The sequence below is a fragment of the Nomascus leucogenys genome, chromosome 14 (genome assembly GCF_006542625.1).
Source record: "Nomascus leucogenys isolate Asia chromosome 14, Asia_NLE_v1, whole genome shotgun sequence".
NCBI classification, from domain to species: Eukaryota; Metazoa; Chordata; class Mammalia; order Primates; family Hylobatidae; genus Nomascus; species Nomascus leucogenys.
Window position 1 is genome coordinate 63,640,063 of NC_044394.1, and position 17,381 is coordinate 63,657,443.

At 40.2% G+C, this 17,381-nt stretch overlaps 1 protein-coding gene across 2 annotated transcripts in view; it reads left to right on the top strand.

Moving 5' to 3' along the window:
• Positions 1-809: 809 nt before the first annotated feature.
• The window catches only part of CTNNA2 (catenin alpha 2), a 1,208,900-nt gene continuing 1,192,328 nt past the window's right edge, over positions 810-17,381 (top strand). The window contains exons 1-2 of one of the 2 annotated variants that reach the window (XM_030827614.1): positions 810-910; positions 13,743-14,014. The gene's annotated coding sequence lies outside the window, so the exon portion shown is untranslated. Of the gene's footprint in view, positions 911-13,606; positions 14,015-17,381 lie in introns of those variants that run through there. The other variant, XM_030827615.1, reaches the window with a different exon arrangement.

Here is a 17,381-nt window from a genome sequence, read left to right on the forward strand (position 1 = left end):
TTTGTGTTATACTGAGTGCCAGCTATATGCCAAATACTCATCTAGCCTTTTTGCGTATATTATTTTACTTAACACTCATGTTCCTCTAAAGAAAATATTTTAGGCCAGGCGCGGTGGCTCACGCTTGTAGTCCTAGCACTTTGGGAGGCCGAGGTGGGCGGGTCACGAGGTCAGGAGATCGAGACCACCCTGGCTAACACGGTGAAACCCTGTCTTTACTAAAAATTAAAAAAAAAATAAAAATAAAATTAGCCAGGCGTGGTGGCAGGCGCCGGTAGTCCCAGCTACTTGGGCGGCTGAGGCAGGAGAATGGCGTGAACCCGGGAGGCGGAGCTTGCAGTGAGCTGAGATGGCACCACTGCACTCCAGCCTGGGTGACAGAGCGAGACTCCTTCTCAAAAAAAAAGAAAATATTTTAATTCCATTTTATATATGGAGAACACAAGGCATGGAGAGTTTATTTGGCTTATGGGGGCTATAAAAGCCTCCTAAAATTGAAATGCCGAAGGAAGGTATTAATCTGCAGCTATTCCTTAACTATCCCCACATATCTTCCCAAGGTTCAAAGAAAGACTGGTGTGTTCCAGGCAGAAAAAGGTATAAAGAAATTACTACGTGAAGACTTCATTATATTGTGTACACTATTTTATTCAGGTCTTTGCATATTAAAATAGTAAGTTAAAATTGTTGTATTTTATTACTATATTTTTTATCATTCTTGTAAAGAGTTCCATGTTTGTGCTCCTGGTGGAAAGGAAGCCAAGCATTGCTGGAAGAATGAGGTTGTTACCAGTACTAATGACCAACTTGTCCCCATACAGGAAACTAGAATTATGAGGAGAGTCCTATGCAGTGAGGAGAGTGGACTGAGCCTCTTTAAAGCTGGACTTTGAGGAGTTCAGATGACCAGGTATACACTCCCTCATGGTCAGTTAAGAGTTATACTCACCACTTTATCCTAACGTAATTTCTTGAACCCACAGTGTCAGACACTGTTTTAGAGACTGGTAATGTTATTGTCTTATTTGATATTCTTAAGAATTGCTTCTACTCTATCAGTGAGCCTAATACAGGTAACACTGAGGCAGGAAAAGACCCCAAAGTTAGTGACATACAACAGCAAAGGTTGATTTTTGCTCATGCTGTAGATCTAATGCAGATCAGCTGTGGCTCTGCTGTGCATTGCCTTTGTCCTGAAATCTAGACTAAAAGGGCACCTTTTGAATACAAAATTGCAAAGGAAAAAGAGACCCAGAAAACTATTCGTTCTTAAAACTTGTCAGACATGACACGTATTACTCCTGCCCACATTTCATTGACCAAATAAGTTAGATAGTCACTTCTAAGTTCAGTAGGGTGGAAAAATATAATCCTCCTGCAGGGAAGGACAGGGTAGAAAAATGGAATATATGGCTAGCAGAAATGCAATCTACAATGCACTATTTAGCCACCAAATATTTAGTTCCCTCTCTCACCCATAGGCCGAACATACCTCCTTCCCTGAGGAGGCAACTCAAAAGTCCTATTCAGTAATTGCTCTTGGCTTAAAGGTCAGGCTTTTCGGTGATGCAAATTTTTTTCACCATAGGCCTGTATGTTGCTCCTCCTGTGAACTATAAGATGTTATCTTTCCTCACACACTCAATATGCAATTGTGGAACAGAAAGCAAAAATAACTGCAATAAAATCTCCCATGAGGAAATATAAAAAATATCAGGCACATAGAAATCACTGGTTCATAGAAATCCTACAGTACTACTGGAAAGATATTATAGGTGACTTCCAACATGGAGATGAGGAAGCTTCTTGATTAGGTCCTGATGCCATATTTTCATGTTTTTATTTTGTTAACAGCAGCCCCAAACTTCTCATACAAATTAATCAGTAGCAAAGGCTGGTTTCCCCCGCTCTGGTAATAAATTTCTTCAAAAGCTCCAAAGATGGCTTATAATACTAGGATGGAACGACAAGTATTTTCAAAGTACGATTGTGATAAACCACAACTACAGTACAGTACATATGGTTATCATGACCATTTAATGGCTGAGAACATGGTAGCTCCAAGCAGTCAACTTCCTCATTCAAGGCTAGATACCCAGAACCAGGATTCCAACCAAAGCCGACCTAACTCCGAAATCTATGTACATTTCACTATATAATGCTTCAACTACATGGAGAGGGTCTTTTAACAATGTTATTTGTAATTATCTAGATTTATGTTATTCCTTCTTTTTCTTCTAGTTTTTGGTGATGTGTTGTTTGAATTATTCAGCCTTACCTTCGTTATTAGTTATCCATTATTGGCCTAGAGCCTTAAAAAAAGTACTGCATCCTCCCCAAGGGGAGGAAGTTGGAAGTGCTGATCAGTAAGATACCACAAGGGCAAAATCTGGGAAACTTTCACATTTAAAGATCAACTACCCCTCCCCACTACTAGATTCCCATTTTAGCTTTAGAGATCTGTGAGTTTATTTCCACTTTGGAAGGCTGTGGTATTGCCAGGAAGGCATCAAAGAGAAACTTATTCTCTGTCTCAATTTTATCAAAGGCCAGCTCTGATACTCACTCAAAGGTTTTTTGCACTTTCATCTACTCCCCAATAACAAAGGCTCTCTTTTGACCAATTTAATCTTTAACAGAATATTATATTACTATTCAAATGGGACTCTAGCCAACCCTAATTTGTCTATGGCAAACAAATGGCAAAGTTGGATAAAGACAGCCTGGGCTGTCCCTGTTTGTCAGCGAGGTTGTTTTCAAATAGCAACTGGAGCAAATGCTTTAGCTGCAGCTTACACAGAAGCCGATGCCAGCATGTGGTGCGAGGGAAATGAAGCCAGCTTTCAGGAGATTGTTCCAATGGCTGGAGTCCATCCCCTGTTCACAGCTCACTCCCCTCAGCCTGATGTTCTCATAGAACTTTACACTTGCTTCTCACTTTGACAGTATTTTCAAATCTAGAAACACTTCCAAATCATTGTTTTGGTTGGAAAAAGGAATGTGTCCCTAGTGGACCAAATTTTGGGGGGAACAGGGACAAGTCAGAAACAAACTACTCCTGAGCTCCACATGGACAATTCACTCATGGGATTAGGACAAAAATTTTAGTTGCAGCAGGTCAGATCTCAGGCGAGGACTCCCTCCAAGATTAGTGCTGCTGGGTGTGCTTGTGCCTGACAGAGAAAGCTGATTAGATGCTGTTGTTTCTTGATGCTTTGCTTGTTTTTAAAAATATTTATAAACACCAGGCCTAGGGTAATAAGTCTCTCCTGTGAAAATGTTTCAGTGCTATGAGATGAAATTTGTATTCTTGTGGCTTGTTTCAATCTTCTGTACTGGAAAATTATTTGCCAAAGATAAGCTCACTGTATGCCTTTGAGGAAAAAAAAAAAAAAAAAAAAAAACTCTTGTCCTAAGAAGAAAACATAAATTGATGCCAGGACAAAGGAAACTTGTAACCAGAAAACTTGTAATATGATTGGGAAAACAAACACAAAAATTTAGAAATACATCTACAAGAGACAACGGGAAAAAAAATTGTGAAACCAAAAAGTCATGTCCGTTTTAAATTCCATAAATGCAAGAGCTATGACAATTCATTCATCAGGATTTTGCACAAGATTTGGCACATAATAGGTGATCATGAAATATTTGTTGAAAAATGAATGATTGCTAAAGAAACCAAGCAATAGAATAAAGAGCACATATTTTTCATTAAGCCAGTGTTCTTTAGAGGGATGGTTCTTAAAAGAATAAGAGAGGTTTAAGGCCTGGCACAGCAGCTCATACCTGTAATCCCAGCACTTTGGGAGACCCAGGCAGGTGGCTCATTCGAGCCCAGGATTTCGAGACCAGCCTGGCCAACATGGCAAAACCCATTTCTACTAAAAATACAAAAAAAAAAAAAATTATTCCTGCAGGGTGGTGCATTCCTGTAGTTCCAGCTTCTTGGGAGACTGAGGTAGGAGGATCACCTGAGCCTGGTAAGTCAAGGCTGCAGTGAGTTATAATCATGCCGCTACACTCCAGCCTGGGAAACAGAGTGAGACTCTCTCTCTCAAAAAAAAAAAAAAGAAGGAGAAGAAAAATAAGACAGGCTTAATAGTGGATAGAATGAAAAAGAGAACATTCTAGACAGAAAATTGGAATTTGGAATTTGTAAATGTTCAGAGGATGAAAATGTTCACAGGAAACACAAAAGGTAATCTAGCTGGAGTTCAAAGGATGAAGTCCAAGCTCCCTTGCTTGATCAATATTATTCCTAATGCAAGTGGACACCAGCTGAGTCTGGTCCTGCAGGAATGGAGTCAGCCAGTATGAGAGTTCCACAGGGCTGAGGCTGGAGGGGCAAGGTCTATCCAGAGCTCCGGGTGACGCCAAATTCAAAAAGGGGTGAGGATGTCAAAGCAGAGCAAAGGAACATAAGCCTAGGTCCAGTCAGGTCATCAAACAAGGGAAGGTCTACCTCTGGTGAGCACCAGAATACATGGGGACCAGAAGGGAGATGAGTGAGAAACAGGGACAGTGGTGTTGGGCTAATACTTCACCCACTTTCCTGGGTTCTCTCCTGCATGCTGGCAAGGAGAGCTGTCTGAATCTAGGCAGACCAAGATGGAGCAGGTATCTTTCTTCCAGTCCTGCCCCACATTTGTTTCTGTAGGTTTTCCAAGTAGAAATCTCTCCACCTACTGGAATTTTCTTGAGGCTTAAGTCAGAAAACCATAACCATTCTTTCATCCCTGCTGCCCTCAATGAAACCAAATTCTGTAACTAACCATAGTGCCTACATTCTACTTGCATTTTCCTTCTCATCTCAGATCACTGAGACAGGACATGAAAATGTGGGGAAGTAGTCTGAGTCTTGGCAGACCAAGCCCAGGAGAGACCAGTGAAAGGTGCATTAGATGGTTGGTGGTGGGGAAGGAGTATGTTTGCATTAAAAGCTACAGGGTTAAAATACCTGCATTAAGTCACAGATCCCAGATTGCATTCCTTTTGTTTTCCTCACTGTTGAATAGTAGCGGTGTTAAGGAAGTGGAGTCACACGGCCTGCTTAATGCTCAGAGTGCAGAGCGTGCATTATATTCTTGTTTTGTGTGCATTGGGGTGTGTCCTCAGTGTCCAGTTTGGTGTCCCATCACTTCTTCAAACCTCTGTTAGATGCAGGGAAAATAAAATTGAGTGAATTTGTCTCACAGCCCCAGGCCACACTGCAGAAATGGGCCCCAAATGCTACCCTGCTCCACTCAAGTTGCTGTGTGAGGAGATAAACCTGAAAAAGGTACTCTAACTTATTCCTTGGGAAATTCGTGATTCTGGGTTATCCCTCTCAGATGAAAACTCAACTGCAAAAGGCAGCACTCCCTAAAGCTCTCCTTTCCCCACAAAATATAAGACAAATAACATGACACTTCCACATGAGCCTGGCTCTCATTGATAACAACAAATGCAGCAAGAAGCTGGCGTCTGGGGCAGCACCCAGCAAGTATGCTGGAGAGGGTAGGCAGCAGTGAAGGAGATGAGGTCTCCACTCAGGCTTCGACTTTTGCCTGGGTAGCACAGACCACTGCTAGCCTCATCCGAGTGAAATGAGAGCATAATCACTAATACTCATTCCATGATTTATGTACTTGAGCAGAACACTTCCTAGATACTAAGGTTAATACCAGTTCAACTAAGCTTGGGGAGGGGACGCAGCTGGACTGGAAAGTCTGGATAAGTAGTTCCCTGTCCTCTTACCTACATCAAAATCACCTGTGTCTGCAAAACAACACGGGTTCCTGACCACTCCCAAAGAGCTTCTGGTTTGGTCTGGGGCAGAACCAGGAATCTACATTTTTAACAAGCACCACAGGCTTTTCTGATGCAGTTAGCGTAACCTCAAGATTGAACAACACTGATCACGGATATTAAAAATGATGCTACTTTCTACCTGCAGTGAACTGAAAGGGTAGAACTTGGAGATGTGATCAGGAAGGCATAGTGGATCATCAAGCAGAAGGAGGACAAATGGTGTGACTCAAAGTTCAAAGCAAGTGTTGGAAATTATTTGGAGGCAGTCACAAGACAATAGATGGAGCAGGTAAGCAGGTCCTTGAGGCCAGGGCTGGTGTCTCTAGCAGTTGGCTATCTCTCACTTTGGCTGACTTTGCTTGGCTAAATGTGCTGAGTAGGCTGGTTGTGTTTAAAGCAGGGGTTCACAATCTAGCCATACAGTGAAATTACCTGGAGACTTTAAAAACACTGGATCCCACACCTAGAGATTCTGATTTCATTGGTCTGGGGTTTGTTCTGGGCAGATTTTCAAAATCTCCTCATGAGGTTCTAATGTGTAGTCAAACTCTGGTTTAAACAATCGGTAACAGCAGGGGTACCTCGATTAAATTTTTTTTTTTTTTTTTTTTTTTGAGGCAGAGTCTTGCTCTGTCACCCAGGCTGGAGTGCAGTGGCGCAATCTTGGCTCACTGCAAGCTCCGCCTCCTGGGTTCACACCATTCTCCTGCCCCAGCCTCTCAAGTAGCTGGGACTACAGGCGCCCACCACCAGGCCTGGCTAATTTTTTGTATTTTTAGTAGAGATGGGGTTTCACCGTGTTAGCCAGGATGGTCTCGATCTCCTGAGCTTGTGATCCACCCTCCTCGGCCTCCCAAAGTGCTGGGATTACAGGTGTGAGCCACCACGCCCAGCCTGATTAAATATTCTTAAGGAGGGCTGGGTGCAATGGCTCACACCTGTAATCCCAGCACTTTAGGAGGCTGAGGGGGGCGGATCACCTGAGGTCAGGAGTTTGAGACTAGCCTGCCCAACATTGTGAAAACCTGTCTCTACTAAAAATACAAAAATTAGCCAGGTATGGTGGTGTGTGCCTGTAATCCCAACTACTTAGGAGGCTGAGGCAGGAGACTCAGTTGAAACCGGGAGGCAGCAGTGGCAATGAGCCATGACTGTGCCATTGCATTCCAGCCTAGGCAACAAGAGTGAAACTGTCTCAAAAAAAAAAAAAAAAAAAAATTAGAGACAGATATATATATATATGTATATAGATAGATCGATAAATAGATAGATTTATATGTATATTCTTAAGCAGAACTTCTCAAACTGTAAGTTGCACACAATTCAACTGGAAATCTTATCAAAATTCAGATTCCTTCTGAGCCAGCCTGGCACAAGGCCTGAGATTCTGCATTCCTTACAGCTCCCAGGTGTTGCCGATGCTGCTGGCCCATGCACCACATTTTGAGTAGCAAGGATCATGAAAGCCACAGTCTCTCACTCCAGTCCAGCAGTGGAAACTTGTTAGAAATGCAGTTCTCAGTTTTCACCCTACAGCTATCAAATCATAAACCTTGGAGGTGCCTCTGCATTTGACCAAGCCCTGCAGGCGGTTCTGACGCTCTCTCAGGTTTGAGTACCTCTGCTCTGCTCCATAACATAACCGCGTGTCACCATTTCACCAGCCGAGCTAGGTCAGGAGCACTTCCTTCTCTGAATGTGACTGGACCTTTCCCAGTGGGGTGTCTAGGATTTTAAAAGGGAAGCGTTTCACTCTCTTCTTCATCCTGGCAATTAAAAGGCCATTATTCTCACATGACCCCTAAGTGGTAATGAATCTAACGCACTGCTCTTTGTTCCAGCGCTGAACCACGCAAGCTCCATAAAATGAGGGGGTGGTCACGCTTTCCAGGGTCCTTTCTGTTTCTGACAGACTGTGATTCCACCACTCTCCAACTAGAGAGGCTATGATGGTTTCTGTGCCTTTGTCCCTGGACTCCAATCAGCCACCCCTGCTGTATTGTTCCTATTGTTATGCCCGTTTTTTAAAAAAGAGGAGAGGGTCAAAGGCAGCAGCAAACCTCGGATGCTGGGCAGCAGTCACTCATTCTTGCAAAGTCAGTAACCCCTAGCAGCAGGATATGGCTTACAATGCATGGAGACACGGAGGCAGAAGGCTGCAAAGAAGCCTGGATTTCTTGTGGGACCCTGGCTGGCTGGAATTACCCCAAAGCTCTAGGGAAAAGTGTGGGGGAATCCCTGTGAAGCTGCTTTTCCAGCTCCTTGGCATTTATTCCACACTATGAACTCTCTCTGTCTTTCAACCGTGAGTGTTAGAAATGGCCCAGCTGGAATGCACACAGCCCTGTGAGGTTGGGTAATCTAGCAATCCCAGTTTGCCAGAGATGGCCTCCTTTTTAGCACTGAAAGTCCTATGAAAGAGCAACATCTACATTACTGGAAAACAGGATGGTCGGCCCCTCTAGATGAGGGTTTTTTAATGTCATTAGTGGTCTGGATAATTATTTGTTATGAAGGCCTGCCCTGTGTGTTGTAAAAAGTTTAGTAGCATCCTTGGCCTCTACGCACTAGACGCCAGTAGGACTCCCGCAGTTGAGACAACCAAAAGTCTCTCCTGACATTGCCAAATGTCCCCTCAGAAGCAAAGTCACTCCCAGTTGACAGCCACTGTCCTAGATATATGTGACTGTGTAGTCTGAAACCTCACCTAGGCCAGCAATCCTCAAATGTTAATGTGCATGAGGATGACTTGGCATTTGAACAGACATTTCTCCAAAGAATGCAAACAAATGGGCAGAAAATACATGAAAAGATGCTCAGTATCATTAGTCATTAGGGAAATGTAAATTAAAACAAAAATGACATACCACTTCACATGCACTGGGGATGACTAAAAAAGGATTGGTAATAATAACTATTGGCAAGGATGTGAAGAAGCTGGAACCCTTATAGGTTGCTAGTGGGATTGTTAACTAGTGCATCCCCTTTGGAAAATAGTTTGAGAGATCCTCAAAAGGTTAAACACAGAAGCATCATAGGACCCAGTGATCATGTTCCTAGCTATAAACAAGAGAATTAAAAATACGTGTCCACACAAAAGCCAGTGTACAAATGTTCACAGCAGCATTCACAACAACTGAAAGGTGAAAACAATCCACTGTCCATCAACTGACAAAAAGATGAACAAATGTGATCTATTCATTCAATGCAGTATTTTTTAGGCATAAAAAGAAATGAAGCACTGATACACATTGCAACATGGGTAAACCTTTTAAACATTTGGCTAAGTGAAAGAGCCAGTCACAAAAGCTCCCATATTGTATGATTTCATTTCTGTGAAATGTCCAAAACAGGCAAATCCATAGAAACAGAAAGTGGATTTGTGGTTTCTAAGGACTAAGAAGACAGGAGAATGGTGTCTGACTGCTGATGGGTACAGAGTTTCTTTTGGGAGTAATGAAAGTATTCTAAAATTAGATAGTGGTGATGGTTGCACACTTCTATAAATACACTAAAAACCAATGAATTTTACACTTTGAATGGGTAGATTGTTTGACATGTGAATTGTATCTTAATAAAATTGTTATTTAAAAGGATCATTTTGGGATCTTGTTAAAAATGCAGATTCAGATTCAGTAAGTTTGGGGTGGGGCCTGATATTCTGAGTAATGCATTTGGGAAAGCAAAACTGTAGAACAAGAGTTCTTCCAGTGTGTTTCCTGACCAGCAGCATTAGAATCACCTGTGAGCTTGTCAGAAATGCAAATTTTCTGACTGCACCCCAGACCTACTAAATCCAAAATTCTGGAAGTTGGGCGGGGCAATATGTTTTAACAGGCTCTCTTGGTAATTTGGATGCATGCTGGTGTTTGAGAACCACTGCCTAGGCTGTCCTCATCCTGAATGACTCTTTCCCTTGCAGGGAAGCATGCAAGGGTAAACTATTTGATTTTTAATAATAATAAATAATATTGTTTAAATAAATCATCAAGTTTCATTATAAGGTATACTACTTTAAAGAAATAAGCCTCATAGCTGAAGAAAATTTGATATAAAGGTATGTTATCCCTGGATCTTGGTGGCCCCAGGACATTTTGTTTATTATGTTTCTTAAGATTCTATTAAGAGTTAAAATAACCTTACTTCAGAAGTGCCAGAAAACACACAAATGATCTCTTCTTTGCATATTGGTATGTGAGTTCTAACATTATACATGTGGTATCCGCTTATGATTTGCTAGTTGAAGAAGGAAAAGGAAGTGGATATGGCAGTAATGTAGAAAGGAAGGGGAAGGAAAAATTTTTGAGAGAAGTAAGAGTCTGGGATACATTCCCAGCTCTGGAACCAATGCGCTGGAGGGTATTCTCTCTTGGCCATTGCTGTGTGGTGATTTAGTATTTTACTGGCCCTTTGGTAGAAGGAAAGGAGAATCTTTATTTTTAATGCTAAGTACGCTGCTATTTTTATTATAAACAGAAATAGATATGCTATGTTTGCTTGTTTGTTGTTTGTTTTCTGAAGGAAGATTGAGACTACAATACAAAGACCTAGTCCTTAAGGACTCATTTCTAGAGCTGAATACATCTGGCAACTCAGTAACAGCCATCCATATACCTAAGTGCCCTCACTGTCTGAGAGAGACATGCACTTCATTAAGCCATCTTGAGTTCTTCATTCACTAAAAAGCCATCTCCTAGTCTAAGAGTGAATGTGCTCCCCTGAATCTCTAATTTATTGCCAGAAAAGGGTTTTAGCCTTGGGAAGACTCAGCTCCCTCTGCTGATCATTGACTGACAGCCCCAGGAATCAGGTAGAACACCATAAAGCATAGTCAATTGTCCCTGTCATCCAGTTTCATGGCTTGTCTGCCTCTCCTATCCTTGATGCTCTCCACAGAGCACCCAACACAGTGGGATTCATGTTTACCACTTTGCCAAAATACAAACTCCACCATTTAATTCATTCAGACAATTTGTACAAGTTGTGGCAAGCAGTAGTTCAGTGCCAAGCAATGTTCTTAGAATCATCTCAGAGAGAAAATTCCATCCAGGAACTGACTGTAACAAAGGTATTCACACCCCCAGAATGGAGCAGTTCACTTCCTTAGCAACTGCTTCCTTGTCCAATGAACTGAACTAATTTAAATACAAGTATTAGATTGTCCTATACAAGGAATGTATGTTGCTGCTCCTCCTGTTGTTCATGAGGCATCCCTCTCCTTTCAACTATAACTTATGTACCACCTCTTTCAGAAACTGTATCGAATTTAGCTTCTCTAGTTAGCCAATATGTATCATCCCTACAACTGAAGACATTTCAATTATTGTATTTTTATGGTTTCATGCAGTGTGTGATGTGTTTTCAAATTATTAACATATCTGAACTCCTAATTGCCTCCTCTCTGTCTCCACCATATACATACCTCCACCTCAATGAATTATACCATCATAAACCCAGGGACTGAAGCATGACACCTGGGAAACATTTCCTGATTTTTCCTTTTACATCATTCAAACCACCAGGAAGTCCCTACTTGCAAATATATTTTGGATTTGTCCCTTCTCCTTCCATGGCCACCACAATCTCTTTTCTGGGTATTTTCAATAAGCTGCTATGCAGTCACCCTAGTTCTGCCTACATTTAATCCATTCTCTACACAAACAATAGAGTGGTACTTTTAAAATGTGTATGAGACGCCCTTTCCCTCAGTTAAAAACTTTTCACGGCTTTTCATTGTACTTGGAATAAAACTCAAAGTCTTACCATGACTATAAGACACATGAAAACTGTCTCCAGCCTCTACTTCTCCCTATAATTATTGGTGCTAATGTCACACTGACTTTCTGTTTCTAGAACAAGTCAAGTGTTGTCTATAAAGTCTTTACCTTTGCTAAACCATCTCCATAAAATACCATTCCCATAGCTTTCACATGTCTTTTCTTTCCAAGTTCAGCCTAAATTCACCCCTTTAGGGGAGTTATTTGTGACTAACTAGCTATTAGTTTTTATTCTCTAACATACCACACAGTTTTTCTTTTTTGTATTTTATCACAATCTGTAATTGTTTTAAGTATTTATTTGTTTATTATCTATTTCCCTGACATTTATATATGCTCCAGAAAGGAGGAAATTTCTTAATGTATTTTATTATTTTATCCAACAATTAGCACAAATCAGTAGTATAAAGTCAGCTCTCAATAAATATATATTTAATAGGTGAAACAGCATGTATGTTTTTGTTTCCCAGAAACTCTTGAAGAATAGAAGCTGATCTATTTTTCATTAAGTAATTAAAGTATGAATAGTCCACTCATCATATACAAACACATGCTAATTAATAAAATGACCTAAGGACCTCTAGTTGAACTTGTCTAGGCAATAACGCAGAACTTATTTCTGAAAGCTCACTATGTTTCTTTGCTCTGCCTTTCCTCATTTTTGAAATTTGGTATGAAGATATGTGTTCTGTTGTTACAAAATGGCTTCCAATCTTATCTGAGAAATTAAGAACTAGCCTTTCTAAATCCTTCTTTGTCTGTCCTTGTGGTTAAACTGAATTAAATATTATTATCACATGCTTTGAAAAGGGATCCAGAGACTATTTATTAGATGCAGTGGGCAAATATATAATAAAATCACCAATTCCTTTCTTTTTTACCCTGATTATTAGGTGAGAGATTCAAAATGAACATTATCCTCAGGTTAATCGTGGCCAGCTTTACGTGAAATGACAACAAATATGCTGGGACCCTATTGATTACTTTGTCTGTTTGTATGAGGCGTATTGTGGGAGGTTGAATTCAAAGCAGAGTGGCAATGACTACTGTCAGGGTTTGGCCTTCTTGCAGTACTCCCTGATTACCTCTCACAGAACTCCTACCTCCACCTCACACATGCTTACGCTTCTGATCATCAAAAGCTGGCACAACTCTTCACTGATCCTTCCTCATAAGGATTAATATGTCAGAAGTGAGGCTTTAACAATTTCTGATGTATGTCACCCTAAGATACTGACAAGGAGTTGGGGGAAGAATATATGTACTATTGGCTCGTCTCCTCTAATTTGCATAATAATCACAATTCTCCAGAGAAACAGAACAAATAGAATATATAAAGATAAAAACAAAGAGATGTATCGCAAAGAATTCTGACAAAATTATAGAGGCTGAGAAGTTCCATGATCTGCTATCTGCAAGCTGGAGACTTAAGGAACCTGTTGGTGCTAGCCCAGGCCCAAAAGCCTGAGAACCATGGGAGTCTATGGTGTGAGTCCTAGTCCAAGTCCCAAGACCCAAGAACCAGCAGAACTGATGTCCAAAAGCAGGAGAGGATGAATGTCCCAGCTCAAGAAGAGACAGATAATTTGCCCTTCCTCCACTTTTTTTTTTTTTCTGGCTGTCAGCAATTGAATCTCAATGATGTCTACCCACGTTGGTGAGAGTGATTTTCTTTACTCAGTCTACAGATTCAAATCTAATCTTATCTGGAAACACCCTCGTAGACACACCCAGAAATAATGTTTAACCAGTTGTCTGGGCATCCCTTAGCCCAGTCAAGTTGACACATGGAATTAACTATCATAAGTAGGAAGAGATAATATAACTAATTCTAATAACTATAGAATTCAAAACCTTCTCTGACACAATTGAGTCGTCTAACACAGTTATTTTCAGACTTATAATACATTTTAAGAAAAAAATATACTTGCTATTTAAAACCTAAACATGCTGTGGTAGGCAGTTTCTGACCTGGCTCTAATGACTCCCACATCCTGATATTATGTAAGGCTTTCTGTAATCCACTCCCTTAAGTACCAAAGAAGTGATAAAATGTCACTTCCATGATAAGATTACAAAAGATGTTAAACTTTTATCTTGTCTGTATACATACTCTCTCTCTCTCTCTCTTTCTCTCTCTCTGGCCCTTCTCACATGTTTTCTCTGATAAAGCAAGCTGAAGAGGCTCATGTGGCAATAAATTTTGGATGGCAACAACCAGTGAAGAACTGAGGTTCTCAGGCCACCAGCTCTCAAGGAACAAAAATGAGTGAGCTTGGAAGCTGATCTCTCTACAGTTGAGCCTTCAGATGAGATGATAACCCTAGCCAAAATCTTGTTTGCAGCCTGGTGAGAGATCCTAAAACAAAGGACCCAGATAAGCTGTGCTCCCTTAACATGATGAGATGATAAGCATGTGCTATTTTAAGCAAGTAAATTTGGGGGTAAGTGGTCTCAGCACAATAGACAACTAATGTATATAAATAGTATGATATTTGACTTTTTTCCCAAGGAGGAAAAAGAATACAAATATTCTATAGGAAGATTTCAAACCTGGTTACATAGCCACAAAGAAAAATTGAAGAAATATTTTATATTAATATGTCCAATTCAAGGAATCAAGTAGAATTGTCATTTAAGGATGGAGTGGAGCATAATAGGCAGCAGACACAAGAAGAGAAGTAACTAGAAAGCCTTCCCTCCCCTTGGGTAATCACTAGGTACCAGTGGATACTCTGTAGCTATTATTTCCCTTTCTGCTTCAGTCTGCCTTTCCTTCCCTGCCTCTCCACCCTATCCCCTATCTTATGAACCCCCTGGTGGTTTATGAGCAGTTTTTTTCCTGCTCTAATTGGCCTTAGTGACCTTTTGTTTCCCAGGTACTCAAAATGTGTATATGTGTCAAACGATGGGGTTGTATACACATCATCTGCAATTTGGTACAAATGAGGTTGAGAGGAGCATCAATGTCTCTGCAAGGAGGAGAAAGGGAATTAGGTCACCACTTGCATATTCATGATTAAAGTTATGTTAGTTGTTAGTCACTTTTGCTTACCCCTGTGTCGGAATGGCTGTGTTAGAAAAATGGAAGAAATTACTCCTTCCTCAAAATGAATTAATTTGCTGATTTTTGTACCCTGGAAGAAGGGATTGAAAAAAAGAAGTTGTACCTGCCTAGATTATTCTCAAAAGTCAATTAGAAGTATGGCACAATACTACTGGGGCAATCTAAGACATACACTTTGCCAAATAAAGAGGTAAATTCGTTTTGAGGATGCTAGACAGGCAGGGTTGAGAACTAAATCCAAAAGCTTGGGGCTTTGTGTCACTTCAATTTCCACCATTATTTTTTGATACATTTTTTTCCTCAATGCTTTATGGAGAGTAAGGAGTTTCCAAATAGCCTGAACTAAAAGTCAGAAGATTTTTGACTTACAAAGAACACAAGGACTTTACTAAGGAGCCTGGCTTTTCAAAGACTGGGTCAATTTTCAAGATGCATTGTCCTCAAAGTAGAAAAATCAAAAGGACCCAAGTTTTGCAGAGTTCTGATCTCTACTCTGCTATTGATTTGTTACATGGCCTAGGGCCAGATGTTGAACCTCCGATAGTTTCTTCTCCTTCTTATCTGTGAAACAGAGATGAAAATTCTGAGCCTCAAAGTGATTTGGTGGAAATTAAATAATAGCTTAAAGCCTTTTGAAAGGGTGAAGTGATAAGTGTTTCCTTATGGCTTCTTTCAGATGTTATATAATTTTCCATGTAAGTGAAAATTAATTTCAAACATATCACACTTCAGTTTTGACCTAATCACCTGTTGATTAGTGGTTCTAAGCTATTAATTGTGGGATGTCTAAAACAGCAAATGTGAGTGGACACACTGCAAGCTCATATCCAGAGTAGCCTAGAATAAAGCCTTGCCCGTGATTGTACCTGCCTCTGTAGCCCCTTTCACAACTCCTGTGTGCACAAGCAGATAATATAAAGAGTTTAACTAAAATTTAAAATATTGTATCCTTTGTGTTTTCATTGCCTCTAGGCAAATATAGGATATGTGTTTTTAAATGTTCATGAATAATAAAAAAAAAACAAGAGCATCCAGAGAATGCTAGCTTTTCTTTTCAAATAAGTGTTTATTTATAGTTCATAAAAGATCTAGAAAGACTTAAAGAGCAAGGTTAAGTCCCAACATATGTCATTTAAAAGCAGGATGGCATAGTAGTTAAGCATTTAGGCTCTGGAATCAAACTCAGCTTGAGCTCAAATCTCAGATCAGTCAGCTACTGACAGTGTGTAATTGGATAAAAGAAAGACTTATATTTGTATTTTCTTTTTTCTATAAAGTGTTCCCTGAGATCGGAGAAAATGTCTTGTTGCCTGTCAAATCTGAAGCATCGAATGCATAGTAGGCTTTGCTCCACAATATTCTAAGAAAAAAATGAACTATTTTGTACCCCAATAAATGTGCCCTAGAATAACCCTACATTGAAGGTTGGAAAAGGGAAAGATTGCTCTTCAAGCATCTTTCCCAAATACCAAGTGTAGTTTTCTAAGGATTTGTTTTACCAGTATTTAGAAAAAACTTCTACTCAGAAAGCACAGTGACAGATGTAGAATTGCTGCAGAAGAAATCATGTGCCCTATTAGAGGACACCACCGTGGTTTCTTTCAAGCCAATTTGCTTAGAGAAGTACAAATCTCTTCTTGCACAGGAGTGGAATTACTCATTATACTCAGTCTCACATAAAGCTTAACTACTTGCCAAGGCTGCTCAAAGCCTTCTGGTGGCCTGTTCCTTTTGATGGTGGAGAAAGGGTTCAGTGTGTCTCCAACGCTTATGTAATATAATGTGCAATCAGCTTTCAATTCTCTAGGGATGAAAGCTTTAAGCTCAAGCCCAGAGAATAACTAGATTGGAAAGGACAGTGTCACCTGGACAGCAATCCCACAGCTATTATGTTGTAGCTGGCACAAAAAGTGAACTTAGAATTTTGACCAATTAATGCTGATGTTTATGCCAAAAATAAAATCCAAATTTGTCCTATATAGAGAATTGGATAGTGCTGTTTGGCTTCTTCTAATCTCCTTTTTTAGCTACTGTTTAATTTTCCTCCAAATGTGATTAGAGAAAATAGCCTGTCCAGTAATTTGTTATCAAATCTGTCTTTTGTCTCTGTAATGGCTTTGATAAATAATGGCCTGAATATATAGATGTACAGTTCTAAATAAAAAAAAAGCCAGTGTACTTATAGGATCCACTTATAGAAAGAGCAGTATTAGGGTAATAAACTGAAGAAAAAGTATTGATAAGGAGTCAGGAGCGCCGGGTGTGTGTCCTTGTGCCATCATTATCTAGCTACAGTCCTTTAAGGAATTCATTACCTTTCTATGAGCTTTGGTTTTCTCCTAGGAAGAATGAAAATGCTGTACTACCTAATCTCTCTGCTGGCTCAATTATCCTGTTTCCTCCAAGCCATCTATAAATGCTCACTCACTGAGAGGACATTAGCCTTATGCTATAAAAAAAATTTTTTTCCAGGAAAAAAATCGACATTCATTTCTACATATTATCTTCATACTCCTTCCTGCAGTAACACAACTTTAGAAATGATATTCCTGCTCTCTTCCCAGAAGATGAGATAGTAAGACAGTAAAATACCTAAAGAAAATGGAAAATATATGTGAAGGAGGTGGCCAGCCAAGAAACTGCCTAATGTACTGGAGATCTAAAGTGACCTTTTAAGGTTAAGCACAGAGCCTCCTAATGAGGTCCTCATGCAGTTTATTACCTACCATCCAGGCTGTTCCCTC